Source organism: Oryctolagus cuniculus, chromosome 7 (assembly GCF_051225735.1).
Source record: "Oryctolagus cuniculus isolate XC-2025 breed Fujian yellow rabbit chromosome 7, ASM5122573v1, whole genome shotgun sequence".
NCBI lineage: Eukaryota > Metazoa > Chordata > Mammalia > Lagomorpha > Leporidae > Oryctolagus > Oryctolagus cuniculus.
Window position 1 is genome coordinate 101,858,119 of NC_142873.1, and position 14,946 is coordinate 101,873,064.

The window sequence follows — 14,946 nt, forward strand, 5'->3', positions numbered from 1 at the left end:
TGTGTGCATGTATGTGTGTGTATTTGAAATGTACAACATACAACAGAAACATTCCATAAATAACATGAGCTATGTTAAATGTGAATTAAGTTAGTATGAGGGAAGAAGAGAGATATGCTAAGCTCAGTCAGTGGAATTTTATGATGAAATATTTCACTAGCAGAGCAGTACCTATTTTGACATGGAAATATGTTGGAAATGAACTTGGTTCAAATATAGCCTGAGAAATGAGGTATGTGTGTGTATGTGTGTTTGTGTGTATATGTATGGTGTGTGCAATTGTTGAGGATTTGGATTTGTGGCCTCATATAATTACAGGAATTTGTGTGGCATAGCATATTGCAAGAGAATAAATTGTGAACTTCAGAAAAGGAAGGGCTGTGACAGTTTTTCAATTATAACAAAGTTCTTAAAGAAAGAAGTAGTAAGACTATTAAGAAGATCCTGGTCCAACCTTCTGCCCAAGGTATGCTCAGAATAGAAAAGTAAGTCTCCACTTGACAGACATATGTGGAAGCTGTATTATTATTATTACTAAAGGACATTTTCCTTTAAGCCATTAAGTATTCCTTCTCAGTCTCTTCCACTGATCCCTTTTGTTTAGCTGCTGCTCAAAACTCTGCATAGTCTGCATCCCTTCAAAACTCCACATCTATTCTCTGGACCATCTGGATCACTCTCGTGGTCTCCACCACCAATTATTGACTTATATTTCCTAAATTTGAACTTTTTGACTCCATTTCTTTCAGGAGCTTCAGGACTGGACAGTTATTTCCAATTCTCTTCTGAATAGCTGTACTGTCTGGCATTCAAGTCATGTTTTTCCTCTTGTATTTTTTGGCCCAGTAAATGGCACCACAGCCTACATAGTTATTATAGAAAGAGACATTCAGGATAGTGGTTAAAAGCTCGGATTCTGGAATAGGTGAAACAGAATGTGCTCAAATTTGGCTTTCATAAATTACTAACAATATGGTTCAAGCTTCTGGAACAAAATGTGATTTATATGCTAAGTGGCTTAGATAATATATATTTATATCTCACAGGTCTCAAGACTGGGAAGTCCAGGTTCAGGGTTCCAGTATGCCCAGGCCCTCTTCCAAGTTTGCAGATAGTTGCATTCTTGCTATACTCTCGTCTGGTGGAGACAGAGGTATAATTCTCTAATATCTTGTTATAACAGCACTGATCCCATCATGGTAATTCCACCCTGCTGAACATATCTGAACCTAATTACCTCCAAAAGACTCCCATCACCAAATACCATCACATTAGAGCTTCAACATCAGAGCTTTAGGGGTACATTATTCAGTCCACAGCAGTTCCCTTGATAAATGACTTAACTTTTTAGAGCTTCATTTTTCTCACTTATTATAATCTTCAAAAGCTTGTGAAGATTCAATAAATGCCTATCCAACCCCTAAAAACTAATCATGATAGCTAAACCTCTTAAAGCCATCCTTCTCTTTCCCTTAGTTCATGCCTCTCCCACACTAAAGCCATCGAATTCTCTCAATTCAGTTCCTAAAATGTATCTTAACATAAGCTTTGCCTATTGTCACTTCCACTATATTAGTACAGGTCCTGAACTTTCACACCACTGCAAGAGATTACTTTTTAAAAATATAAATGAGATCATATCCCTTTATTCAAGTTCAACAATCATAATAGCTCCCTATTTCCTTCAAAAGTTATACCAAACTCTACAGCATCTAATACCTAGTCTTTCCCTGAATTATCTTTCTAATACTTTCTCCATCATTTCCCATCTTTTTCTATATTTTATACTGTCATTTTCTCAACATACTCTCTGTCTTCATGTCTATTTCCTTTCCTACATCCCCAGCCCTCACTTCTCCTCTGAGAATTTCTGCTCAAATTCAAGGCCCAGCTCAAATATTTCCTTTCTGTTGTCATCACAGAATCTCCAAGTGACATAGATTTTTCCCTCATCTGTTTTCCCACAGGAATGTATACAAACCTATCTGAGTCTTTATCACACTACAGTATAGTTATTAATTTGCTTGTCTATCTTCCCAGCTAGACTGAGCTCTTCCTCAGAAGCAGGGGTAGTGAAATATTTATTCTGCATTAGTATTCCCAAACATAGTTCCTGGAACATATCAGTACATGTGAAATGCTTGATAAATGCCTCTTGAGAGAATAAATAAAATAAGAAACTATGTAAATTGAATGGTGTCTGCAAAGTATTACTTAAAATTTAAATCCAAATATTTCAGGTACATTTGAAAAGAAAATTCTTAAACATAAGCATTAATTTGAAACAGATTATTCATAAGTATCTTTCCGAACTCCAAAATTCTATGATCTTATTGTTATAAGAGTCAAAGTTGTTTTCCAGGCATACAGGATTACAGTCTTGCCTGAGATAGACTTAAATTTGTAGTATAGGACCTAGTGGCTTGTTTAAAGTATATTCCAATTTATTCTATCATATTAACTTTAATAAATTATATTTTGTGAATTTATACTTTAAAATTAAATAAAATTGAATTATGCAGGATAGCTGATCTTTCAAATGGTCACATGGTGAAGAACATGTTTTGTTCGAAAACCTTGTCAGCTTGAGTGACATGTGAGTACCCAGCACTAAGCATCTGTTAGGGAAATCTTATTACTCTGTGTCTGTCACTAGAAAATTGGAACAAACGTTGCAAGACCTACACACTTAAAATGTTATGATGTGTTTTTAAAACTGCTTTCTACAGAAGGCCCTTTATTTTATTAGAAAATTATAAGCAAACAAGCCTCTTCAATGGCTTTTAAAACATAAGCACATTTCATGTCAAAATTGTATCACTTTCAACTACTTGCTTGTGTGAGAAATCTGTCAGGCCCTGGTGCCTGAGAAAATAGGGTACTATGGCAGAGGATTTCTTGCTGAAGGTTATAATGCATGCTCAATTAAACCAATACAGCAGGTGTAATGGTCTGATTGCATCTCAGGAAGAACTGTCAGCTTTCTGTTGTGGGATTGAAATTTTCCTAATGCCTGTACTTTTTGGTGAATCCCACATAAAAACTTCTGCAGTCTGTATGAGGGAAGGTTAGGATCTTATTTAAAAAAATTATTGGAAATATCAACTTTTCATTTTGATATCTTATATCTCTGCTCTTTTTCCATACCTCTCTTAGATAAATATCTTAACAGTTAAAGAGAATATGCATGAATTGCTAACATTATAGCCAATTTTTTCAGATGAACCACCTGTGGTTGTGGTGTTATTTTACTTAAGAAATTTTTCTAAGTCCTTTATCTCTTCAAATATCAAAAAAAATATGTTTCAAAATGAATAAGGTGGTAAAAGAGTAAAGAGGTGGTAAATAGTAGTGTAAATTAAATCCTATTAATTTTCAATGTCCCTTTTATAGTCTATGCAATTTCACAAGTTTCTAACAATTCTGCTTCTCTAAGCCAGCTGACATCACACCTAGGGGTGGAAGATGCTAACTTTTCCATAAAAATAGCAATAAATATATAAAAATTGAGGTATATATATATTACATAGTCTAAGAAAAGATGACTTCTAAACATGAATTGCACATCATGAAAAATTATATTGTATGTTGCTAAACTGCCATCTACTGGACTTATTCTCTGAGTATATATTATCATCTCATATAAAGTTGCCTTTTTCAGTAAATACACAATTTTTCCCCTCACCTGTTCCTTGACATTCTTTCTTTCCCTTATTCTAGCAATGTCTGCTCTAAAAGACCAGGAGAAAATGCTTCAACTAGTTAAAGTCCTACCATAGCATTTCGCATCATTTAAGACTTAGAATGATTATTCACAGTGCCATGCAAACATGTCCATTGGAGAAAAGAAGAGGCTTTGAGAGGGTTATGCTTCCCAAAGTGCCACCTGTCTCCAAAGGGCACATTTATTAAAAAGCTTCAGGTGCAAGTTGTGGTAGCAAAACAGCATAATGAAGTCCTTTTCTTCCTTGTGCACCTTTTGATTAATAACATCCTCCTTCAGTTCTAACAGACTGTATACCAATGTTTGCTACAAAAAACCTAGAGTACAAGTCTACATTTCTATCCTTCCCTGAATAAATTATCAGTTATTTGTAACCAGAATCAAAAGAATCAGCAAATATATGGTATTTCTGACAAATAAATCTTATAAACCTTTTTTAAAAGATCAGCTAATAAGCCAACTTAGTGATATTTATCCAGTAAACAAGGCTGAATATGTGTCATTGATCAAATTCTACCCAATCTTCTCTATACCAAATTCATACACAAAAAAATCAAATTGATACTTATACTGATGACCTGAAGATATAGTAAAATTATGAGTTATCTCATGATTTATAAAAATGAGAAAGCTGGCATTTATCAAATATCTGAAATTTATTGGACATTTTCATGGGCATTTTATCCACATGACAGCTTGGTCAGGTAGATATTTAGCATTACTTTCATTTTCACTACTGAAAGTGATTGAGGCTCAAAGTATTATCAAGAGCTAACATTTATTGATGACTTACTATTTTCTTGCCACCATTTTTATTACTTTTCAGGGATTACCAAAATTAATCCATATAACTACACTACTAGTAGACACTATCATTTTCCTCATTTTATAAGCAGGGACTCACAGAATAGCATATAGAACAATATCCAATATGAACAATAGCAATATGAACAATATGCAGTAGAGCCTGGATTTGAACTCAGGCAATGGCTGTACTTATCAACCCTAATATTTTACGATTTAAGTGTGTATTTTAGTACTAAATAAATTACTTTATTGTTTTCTTCTTGAAAATTGGTAATTACATATTTACTGTCAGGAATTTTACACTATATTTTGAAATTCACACATATTTGTATATGTAATATTTCCATTATACTTTGATAAGACTAAGGTTTGGAGAATAACAATAACAAGAATAATCACAGAGAACATTTACATGACACGTTACTATGTGCCAGATACTCTTCATGCAAAGAGTTTTAAATATAGTATATATTTAATACAGTCAACAATGTGATGTAGTATTATTTCTTTTTTGCAGATAAAGATACCAAGATAGAGACAACTTAGACCAAGGTTGTCAGGATAGCAGGAAGTACAGCAGCAATTCTAGTTCCATAGGCCCATAATTTTAACTACTATTCAAAATGTGGGACAATTTAAAGTAGTCATTCTGTTATTTTAACAAATGTTTGCAACATGCCTTAAACTATAATAGCATTCAACACAATTAAACAATTTGTTGCATATCAGGAAAAATAATTATGCACATTTGATAGAGAGTGAGAAGGAATCAATCCTGTACAATTTCCCATTGGTCAGGCTCTTGAATAGTTTAAAATGATGGTAAAAATAAAATTCCTCTCTAATTTGTTCTACAATCACTGAGCACCATGCTTCAGATGCTGGGGTTATGGAAGTAAGATTCATTCCCTGTCTGAAGAACTGGATGTATATAAAAAATATATAATTACAACATAAAGGGATAATTGCTAACATGGGATTTTGCTTCCTAAATCCAATCCAAAGTTACCAAATATTATGTGTTACCTATCATATGGTCTCAAAAAGGTCACACACAGCATAAAGCCATCAAAAGACTAAAAAAAGGCAGAATACCCTTCTTAAATATATAGGTTATGATGTTAAGAATATTGTTAAAATAGTCACAATTTCATGAGGATACTTCAAAAGCTGATAAAAAATGGAATGAAAGTTTATTTTCACAGTGGGTTTTTAGCCCAGTGGTTAAGATACCTGTATCCCATACTGAAGTACCTGCATCTAATTTCCAGCTCTGCCCTGACTTTAGCTTCATATTTATGCATACCATGGAAGTCAGCAGTGATGGCTTAAGAATTGGGTTCTTGCTATCCATATGGAAGACCTGGATTGAGTCACTGGCCCCTGGTGTTAGCTGGCAGCCCTAGATGTTGCAAGCATTTAGGAAGTGAATTAGTAGATGGGATATCTCTTTCACAAATAAATAAAAAAAATATTTTTGAAAGTTTACTTTAGTGCAAAAATATTTTGAAATCTGTGAATAATTTTTTCATAATATGCATTTTTTAACTTTTTGAAGATGCTTTATATGCATGAATTTCAAAGTATTTTTGAGTCAAAATTAACATACTTTTAATTCTATTTTTTAAGTACCTTCATATTTAAAACTTTTTGAAGTACCTATGGGCTTAAAATTCTTTTATTTTTTTATTTTTTTATTTTTTGACAGGCAGAGTGGACAGTGAGAGAGACAGAGAGAAAGGTCTTCCTTTTGCCATTGGTTCACCCTCCAATGGCCGCCGCAGTCGGCGCGCTGCGGCCAGCGCACCGCGCTGATCTGATGGCAGGAGCCAGGTACTTCTGGTCTCCCATGGGGTGCAGGGCCCAAGCACTTGGGCCATCCTCCACTGCACTCCCTGGCCACAGCAGAGAGCTGGCCTGGAAGAGGGGCAACCGGAACAGAATCCGGCGCCCTGACGGGGACTAGAATCCGGTGTGCCAGCGCCGCAAGGTGGAGGATTAGCCTAGTGAGCTGCGGCGCCGGCCTTAAAATTCTAATAATGTTTAGGTTTGAAACAGAGGTGAAAGTTCAAAATTGATTTACAATATATGTTCTTTCTTCACAACTGCTATTTACCTGAGAACTAATCCTTCCTAATGGGCTTCTAAGTTCCTGAGTTCCCAGATCCTCTAAATTTATCCCAATTCTTTTGCAAGTGACAAAACTCCCATGCCATTTAGCTTAAACAAAAAGAGAATGCTTTGACTGTTTATAGGAGTAAGAAGTTCAGGGGATCGACATGCTACACAGAGGGGCAAATTCCAGGGTTCAAATGCTATATTCAGAGTTTGTTTTCTCACCTTATCCCTTATCCCTTGGCCCTCTTTATTTCTCTCTGCCTATCAGCTCTTATTTTCTCTGCTTGATTTTTTTTTTTTTTGATAGGTAAAGCTTCTCGATGAAGTGAATCTCATATATCAGCTTAACAACTCCAGTGAGGGGATGACCTCCCTCTTCCAGTGCTCCAAAATGAATCCTAGTTAATGTACTGAATGGTCTTTCATGCTGCAGGTGAGCTAATATATAGGACTAATAATGATCAGGTGAGTTAACACATAGGCTTGGCTTATCAATCAGACTCAGAAAAATCAGAAATGGCATTAAGCTTCACAAATCATTTCAAGAGTCTAGGCAACTTAGAGACAAAAAGTAGAGCACAGCAAGGTCTGAACATTCTGTGTAAGTTGCCAGGTCATTTTGATCCACTGTCCCTCAAAAACAGCAAGATCCTTGTGTAAGATTTTGCCAACACTGCACTTACAACATTGTTTTCTAACTACTTACACATCATATCCACCAATACTTTGTGTTCTCCTTAAAGAACAAGACTGGGAGAGTCCTTTCTATAGCTACAATATCTAGCTCTGTACCTGTTGAGTGACTGAATAAATGAATGAATTATCAAGCATCCCATTCCTCCTGTGGCATGGAGCACTTGTGAAGTCCTGTGTCAGGTAAAATGTTTTATTTTTACCATATCTTGATGACAAACTTCAGTAAGCTTTTATTACAATTATAATATTATTTTCCCAATAAATTCGTATGTCATCTTTGGATTGTTCTTGTCTTCTTTTTAAATAAATATTCTCAGGAAAACACTGCAGTAGACTTGCAACTGACACCTTACACATGCTTTGCCTTTCTGTATCCAGCAGGGCCAGCCACCTTGACCTAATTAGACTTCTCCACTCCCACATGGCTAGTAAACACCATAATTAATTTATAAAGGACTGAAACACCAGATGGCAAAAATTTCCTATTAATGATTTCTACAGAATGAAAAGAGTATTTAAGTTATGAGAATTATAAAGAGCATGTGTGTGTGTGTATTCACACTTCTGAATCCACTAAAATTCTAAGAATCTTAAAATGTACTAAGTAAATAATATTTAATAATTTCCTGTCATTCATTTTAGCTACTTAAATTGTAGGGAGGAATATGTGTGACAAAATGTTCTCAGATATATGTATTTGGAGTACATGAAAATTGAATATCTATGAATGTTCACATACATCTCCAAAACTGAAACAAGGTTGCTCTTAAAAGAGTCAAGGAGGTTGGCATTGAGGCACAGTGGGTTAAGCCACAGCCTACAGAATTCACATCCTACTTGGGTACCAGTTCAAGCACTGCTAGCTCCACTTCAGATCCAGCTCCCTGCTTAATGCACTTGGCAAAGCAGCAGAAGATGGCCCATGCTTGGGCCCACATGGGGGCCTCACAATCACATGGGAGACTCAGAAGAAGCTCTTGGCCCCTGGCTTTGGTCTGGCCTAGTTCCTGCCGCTGTGGTCAGTTTGGGTGTGAACCACAGGATAGACAATCTCTCTGTCTCTCCCTCTGTCTCTGTAACTCTGCTTTTCAAACAAATAAAATAAATCTAAAAAAAAAAAAAAAAAGTCAAGACAAAAAGGTGAATAATCAGTTTAAGAAGATTTCTCATCTACAGTTTAAGATTAGCACTGTGACTGACCTTGGGATTAAAGAGCTTCTTTAGCAATCAAGCATAGACTTAAGACCAGAGGCTTCAGAGACAAGTCCTGGCATTATTTCTAGGACTTGAGAAGGACAGGCTTCATATAGCAAGTTGAGAAAAGGTTGACACGCTCCAAACGTTTTCCTTTTAAAATGAAAAATAATGGGGCAAACAATGGAAACAGCGAATTTAAAGCTTTACCAAAAAAATCTGGAAAGGAACCCCTTTTAAATGGTTATTTTCGTCATTGTTTCTAGTATCTTTAAAAATAGGAAGGGGAAATAAAGAAAAAGCAGCAATCCAGGCTATTTTTTAAATTATTGTGCTGAGATCTCTATTAATAATGAATTTGAATTGCAAAAAAAAAAAAAGGAAGATTTCTCAATACTTTGAAAGCAGACTAGTGTGGTAGCCATCTTTTGGAGTACTGGTTGGTTCAAGAGTTGTAGTTGACAGAATTTTAAGATGGTTTGCAAGATTCCTGTCCTCTGGTTTTACATATAGGAGTATGTATCGGGCCAGGGCTGTGGTGTACTGGGTGGGGATGCAGCCTGCAGTGCTGGCATCCTATATGGGTACCAGTTCCAGGCCCAGCTGCTTCACTTATGATCCAGCTCTTTGCTATGGCGTGGGTAAGCAGTAGAAGATGGCCCAAGTCCTTGGGCCCCTGTACCTGCGTGGGAGACCTGGAAGAAGCTCCTGGCTCCTGCCTTCAGATTATCACAGCTCTAACCGTTGTGGCCAACTGGGGGAAGAACCAGCAGATGGAAGACCTCTCTCTCTGCCTCTCCTTCTCTGTGTAATTCTGACTTTCAAATAAATAGATAAATCTGAAAAAAATAGTATGTGTGTGTGTGCTACTCCACTTCTGATCCATCTCCCTGCCAATGTGCCTGGGAAGGCAGTGGAGGACAGCCCAGATCCCTGGGTCCCTGCACCCATATTGGAGACCTGGATGAAGCTCCAGGCTCCTGGCTTTGGATGGGCTCTACTCCAGCCATTGTGGACATTTGGGGAGTGAACCAGCAGATGGAAGATGTCTGTCTCTCTTCCTCTCTGTGTACTCTGCCTTTCAAATAAATTTTTTTAAAAGTTAATTTTTTTTAAAAGTAATTACCAAAGTCATGGGCCCATGTTAGGTATAATAATTTCTTGATAAATATTTGGAGCAAGGAAAGGTTTACATGACTGTTCACTGTCTTCAATGCACATGAAAAATTTCCCTACTTTCTAGGAATCACCTTTTTAGTTCTTTATTGTCAAAGATAACATTCCTAGCTAATTTCAGCTCTCTCACTGCAAAGAAAAGGTAGAAACACTTATTATTCAAATGGCATGGCTCTTTGGAACCTTTACAAATCTAAACAATATAGATTTTTCTTGCCTCTACAGTTCCCTAATGCCATTTATTTAATGCTGATTACATCATTATTCATATCACTGCACCATCCATTGTGCTGCCTGTGAATACTGGCTTCCAGTGATTTTCATTGTCACTGTGTTTTTTTGATGATGACCACAAACACTAGTCTTACTGATAAAATGCAGAAAAGTGAAAATGATTATTTGTTTTATGATGTTAAATTTATCTTCTGGAATTTTATAACATTTATTCAGAGAATTAGTAGCATTACACAGAACATATCTCCCAACCAGATCTTCTCTTGAACATCATGGTCTAAATCATTGCATTCCTAAAATGTCATCTTTTCATATTGACTGTGATCCTGTTTTCCACACATGATTACCAGTAGTAAGGAAAGGCGAAGGGCTCTAGGCAGATCAAGAAGAGTCTGATTTGGATAAGCAATGCTCATTACTTTCTTAACAAGCCTTAAGCCTAAGCCAGGAGAGTAAGATGTTGCCATGGTAATTAAAGGGAAGAAAAGACAGGGATATTGCTATAGTCTTGAAAAGACCTGGGATGGTATAAGCATAGCCATGACACGGACTATCTGACATGCAGTGTTGAGCTTACAGGGTGGGGTATGACAGCTCTAGGTGCCAACAACAGGATGAGGCAGAGGTCCTCAGGAATAAAGGTCTCCTGCAGCTACTTGTGACTTCCTTGGGTGCTCTCCTCCAGAGAGAGCTACTCAGTCTGACCAGAAACAGGAGGGAACCCAGGCAAGGGCTGGCTTAGGCAGCTCCAGTCCAAGCATGGGCAGTGCATGGTGGGTATCATCCTGAATCCAATCTTGGTGAAAATCACACTGAAAGCAGCCAATCAGCAAATGAAAGAAATTCTGCACAGGTCAAGAGCTTTGGCTTGCCACACCATCCTCCAGAAACCTGCATGACCATACAGGCCTAGGCACCCCAACAGGTGCCATTCCATTACTCCTGGGACACTGGTGGATCCCTCATACATTCAGAGGGCAGCATGATAAGGAAGGTCCCTGAAAGGGAGAAACAGGAACTAAAGAAAATAAGAAGCAGTCCAAGGTTAGGGTCACCCAAATCAGCAAGTAACACAAGATTTCAGGCTACCACCATCCAGGATTGCCCCATAAAAAATTACTGGTGACCTGCAGGAAAGTTAGAGACACTGGAGGCAATTTAAACATTTTCAGGAAGGTTTTCCAAAGCATGGATGGGGTAGGACTGTCTTGAGCCCTGCTGGCCCAGGTCTAAGGGTAGCATTGCTTCTAATGTGTGTTTTGCAAAGTACGAGGGAAAGATGGTCTGAAGAAAGGAAAGAAAATAGTGTATACAGAGAAAATCTGGCAAGACAGAGAGAAAGCATGCTGTTTGGACACAGGGTGGCATCCTTGTGCTGACTCTGTGTTGTATCCTTGCCCTGGTATTCCATCAAACACCCTCTCTTTATAATTCCTACCCCTCGAGCTTTTTTCCTGGTTCCAGCCATTTTATTTTGCTTTTTCCTTTGTTACATAAAAGTAGAGGGAACCTTAACACCATATCCAGAATCAGATTCTTGACTTTGTAGGTTCAGCAAGTTAACTTGACCATTTCACCAGAGCTAATTAACTTCTTGGGTACCAACATGTTAAGACAACCTGTAAGAAATGGATATGTACCTCAGAATACCAATTTTCTGATCTATAAAGAGCTTAATCTAGAAGAATTTATTTGGATAGTTTACTCTGGGTATTTCACCATGGTAAATAAAGTGTATTCAAGGAGGAGAAAAAGCTATGGATCTTGGGGTTGTTCGTTGAGCAAACAATTAGAATAGACAATGAGTCATTTTGAGGAATTTTTCCAAATTAGGATAGTTGAAAGAAATTCTTCTCTATTCTATTGAGTAGTTCTCTTGGAAAAATCAGTTGTAGTCCTTTAGTTCAAATAACCTGTTCTGATCATTACCATATATGTCCCTATATTTTTTTCAGTTACCTTAGACTTAGCATAGAGGATTTTTCTTTTGACATGATTCTCCCAGAAAAGTTTTACTAACCACAGTCAGTTAACTTTTTAACAGTAAAGACATATTATTTTCTAGCTCTAGCATCTATTATTCTTCTTGTCTCTTTTCAATCAATATCTCTTTCAAAAGGGTAATCACTATCCTAGATTAGTTTTGTTGCTTTTGAACTTCATGTAAATGGAATTATATAGCATGCACCACTTTATTATTGGCTTTTTCAATTCAATATTGCATTTGGGAGTGGCATTCATCCTGCTCAATATGATTGCAATTCATTATTCTCACTACTATATCTAGTATTCCATTGAGGAAATACATGAGAATTTATTTTTCCAGGTAACAATTTACAAAGGTACTACATAGCAATTTGGAAGCTTCTAGTTTGAGACTATTATGAATCATGCAGCTATGACCATTATTTACAGCCATCCTTTGAAATCCCTGGGGAGCTGGTACAAGGACCTCTGGTGGATACCAAAATCTGAGGATGTGCAAATCCTTTTTATAAATTGGCTTAGTATTTGCAAATAACATGTGTGTCTTCTTGCATATTTTAAATCACATCAATATTACTAATGTATAAAATATGTAAATTCAATATTTTTATATATTAATTATATTCTTATATTATTCAGTAATTGACAAGTAAAAATGTCTTACAAGTTCAGTAGAGATACAACTACTTAACTACATTTTCTATACATGATTGGCTGAACCCACAGATATGGAAGAACATCTGTATATGTCTACATGTTCATTTTTGTTGGAAATATTCTATTCTAAAGAATTTCAGTTTCCAAGTACATGCACATGTTCAGATTTAATACACTGACATTTTTCAAAGTAGATGTATCATCCACCAGCAGTATATGAGAATTCCAGTAGGTCTACAAGTTCTGTGACACTTGGTAATGTTTGAATTCTTAATTTTAGTTATTTTGATGGATGCTTAGTAATAGCAAATTATGGTTTTAGCTTTCATTCCTCTGACTTTCAGTTCCAAACAAGATATGAAAAGTCAATTACCACCTATGTTTCTCAGTGATTACAATGAAAGATGCAGGATAAAATAAAAATAACTACCTTTGAGAGAATTCAAACTTGGAAAAATAATCTTTGTGTTTGCTTTCCTGTTTTCTCTGAGTTTTGACCTAATGATTAGATGATGGCAGCACAAGCAACAGAAACCTTGTATTTCTGGCCAGCAGAATGAGGAACAAGGACTTATGTGAGCCAGAAATTTGTGGGGAATACTTAGCTCCCCCCTCCAAACTGAGCTTTTATCCAAACAAAGATGGAGACCTAGTCTTGGACATCGACAACACCGAGAGAAATTCTATCTGACCAAGAACCTGAGAAAGGAGGTTTCTATGCACAGCAGAGTGTGGAGGAAATCTTCATTGTTTTTATTTTTCTCTCACTACTTTGCCCCAAGGTATGTCCTAGTCAACAACTGTAGCTTTGGCAAGCAGCTAACTCCAAGAGAAACCTTGTATTTCTGGCAAGATGACCACGAAAAGGGGTATCTTGAAAGACAGAGTATGAGAGCAATACAGGAAGAGAAACCTGAGGAACACAGTACCTTAATTCTACATGTGGAATCCTAAGTTCTGTGCCCACACCAGAACTGAACATGTGCAGGATAGACACAAAGAGCACAGCAAAAACCTGTGAACTAAACTACAGTTTAAACTATTGTTCAAGTCCCTAACTAATTTCTTTACAATGTATATGTACAGGATAGACTACAGCAGCATAGCAAAGACTTCAAAAACTGAACTGACATGAAACCAGTACTCACAGAAAGTGAACTTGAATTTGCTGTCTGAACCAAATTGGAGTGATTGCTTCCTAATAGAAAACAAAGAAACAAATCAAACTTGCCAAAGGTTTTTAACAGAACTCAAAGTCTATGCAATACAATATTCAAAATATCCAAGATAAAATCCACAATTACACAATAAAAAGTACTAGAAAAGTGTGACCATTTCTTAAGGGAACATATAATTATCAGCTGCCAATCTGAGATGACCAAGGTGTTACAAGTCTCAAAGCTTTTACAGCAGCTATTTTAACTAGAAAATAATTGAGTAACTCCTCTCCTAGATACATGCTATACCCCAGATAACTTGCACTTATATATCAGAATCCATGAATAATTCTCATATTAGTGTTGTTTGTAAAGGCAAAACCTGGGAAATCAAAGGAATAAATCGCTACAGAAAGGAATATTACCAGCATACAGAAGTGAAAGTAAAGGAATTACAGCTACATGCAATGACATGCAACCAGCTAAGATGAACTTATATGTTGACTGAAAAAAATATATAATGAACTATCCTTTCAGAGATCCCTTATCAAATCAAACATACATGTAGTGCACATAAACTAAAATTTTACAAAACAATGGAATAAACTCAAAATGCAGGAGTTTTATCTTTGGGAGAAAGTAGCGGGATGGGAAGAGAAAAGATGCTGGTACTTTTGACAAAATTGGTTCTGAAAGTATTGGCTGGTTCCCTTGAGCAAACTACTTACTTCTATCTAGCCATATACCAAAAAAAAAAAAAAAAAAAAAAAAAAAAAAAAAAAAAAAAAAAAAAAAGTTTTCTAAAGGATAGGCCACTTGCATGATGAAAAAGTGCTGTCCTCGCCCAACAAAACATCTCTCCATCTCTCAAACCTTTAACTGCCCAACCCACCTCACGCCGGAAGGCAAACTAGGAACCCGCACTTCCACGCCCCTGAACTGATTAGTCACTTCCGCCTCTGCCTTCCTAGCTCCGCCCTCCTAAGCGGAAGTACTTTTCTTTTGGGTCCTCCCGCCAGTAGGGGGCTCTCCGAGGCTTCTAGTGCCACGAAGGCCTACTGTCTTGGCTGTCTCTACGGCGCCTGATAGTTTAGCCGTAGAAAAGATTATTGCATTTTCACTTTTCCGTCAGGAAATACTCTCACAGGCATATTACTTTAAACAATAACCTTCACATTCAACCCTGGCCTAGTGTCC

At 36.7% G+C, this 14,946-nt stretch overlaps 1 long non-coding RNA gene across 3 annotated transcripts in view; it reads right to left on the reverse strand.

Moving 5' to 3' along the window:
- Positions 1–14,729, reverse strand: part of LOC127493604 (uncharacterized) — a 248,366-nt gene extending 233,637 nt beyond the window's left edge. For all 3 annotated transcript variants that reach the window (XR_016237281.1, XR_011390663.2, XR_016237280.1), the window contains exons 1-2: positions 14,642–14,729; positions 13,741–13,790 (exon numbers count right to left, since the gene is read on the reverse strand). This is a non-coding gene — a long non-coding RNA (uncharacterized LOC127493604). The remainder of the gene's footprint in view (positions 1–13,740; positions 13,791–14,641) is intronic.
- Positions 14,730–14,946: the final 217 nt, after the last annotated feature.